Source organism: Kryptolebias marmoratus, linkage group LG13 (assembly GCF_001649575.2).
Source record: "Kryptolebias marmoratus isolate JLee-2015 linkage group LG13, ASM164957v2, whole genome shotgun sequence".
Lineage (NCBI taxonomy): Eukaryota > Metazoa > Chordata > Actinopteri > Cyprinodontiformes > Rivulidae > Kryptolebias > Kryptolebias marmoratus.
Genome location: NC_051442.1, coordinates 22807579 through 22808964, shown reverse-complemented (window position 1 = coordinate 22808964; position 1386 = coordinate 22807579).

Below are 1386 nucleotides of genomic sequence, written 5' to 3'. Positions count from 1 at the left end.
AGGAGAAGCAGCATTCAGTTTCTATGCACCACAAATTTGGAACAAACTTCCAGAAAAATGTAAAACAGCTGAAACACTGGGTGCCTTTAAATCTCAACTTAAAACCCACCTGTTTAGAATTGCTTATGGCTAAATTAGGGTTAGAGTGCGGGGTTTTTGTCTCTTTCTTACTGTTTATTCAATGTCACATGCTGTTTTTATTTTATTTTATTTTATTTTAATTATGTAAAGCACCTTGAAATGCCTTGCTGCTGAAATGTGTTATACAAATAAAATTTGATTGATTGATTATCACATAAATGACAACATACCGACATATTTCAACAAGTGATGTATATATTTACTGATTTCCTGCCAAAATTATCACCCGCAGATAAATCACATGCAGTTCACGTTCAGGTTCAGCACGTAGCATAGCAACACCGGAAGAGAACAAGATGTATTTCCTGCCCCGTCTTGGGAAACAGTAATCACTTTGAAACACTGCCCTCTGGTGGTGAAAATGTGAAGCACCTGAGACCAACTACCTGAACATATTTAAATGTGAAAACATACAGATAGGAAATAAAATTACATAACTGAAACAAAATCACTTGATAGCATTGCTTCGGTAAGATAAAAGAAAACCAACATTTTGAAACAGTACAAGTATCTAACCAAAATTTACCACCCTGAAAGCGTCCAGCATCCAGACGCACATTAACTCTTTTCTGGACAAGATGCTTTGTTGACTTGACTGCGGAAGAGCATTGCCAAAGCATAGGAACACAAACCAAAACTAAAACGTAAAATATTCTAAAACCAGAGACCTACGACTTGACAAGTGGATCACAGCAGCTGCATCAGCCGGTGTAACACCGGATCAATGTCGGCTAACACCGCTGCTACTTTTCTCTGCAACGTTATTGTGAGGATTTGGGTTTTTTCAGTTTGTTTTCATGTTTCTTTTGGGTTCTTGTTTCATGTATTAGTCTTCTGTTTCTGTGTCTTTGTCTTTCATGTCTGTGTTTTGTTATCATTCCGCTCCTCCCCAGTTGTCACTCACTCGGTCACCTCCACCTGCTGGTAATTCCACCTGTGTCCCTAATTACTCTAAGTGTTTAAAAACCCAGTCATCTCTCCTACACTCTGCTGGATCATTGTTCTCTGTTTCCCTGTTGCTCTTGGTTCCTTGATGTTATGTTTCTGCTCCATGCCATGGTTGTTCCCTTTCAGTCGATTCACTCGGTACAACATATGTACTATGGAATATCATGCTCCCGCGTGTCCTGGCTGAAGACACCTTTAATCACGCCTTTAGGCAAATGACGTGATGACGTGATGACGACAAGTGACAGGCCCCGCCTGCACTATGTAACCGTCCGTCATCACAGTCATTCCTCAGTT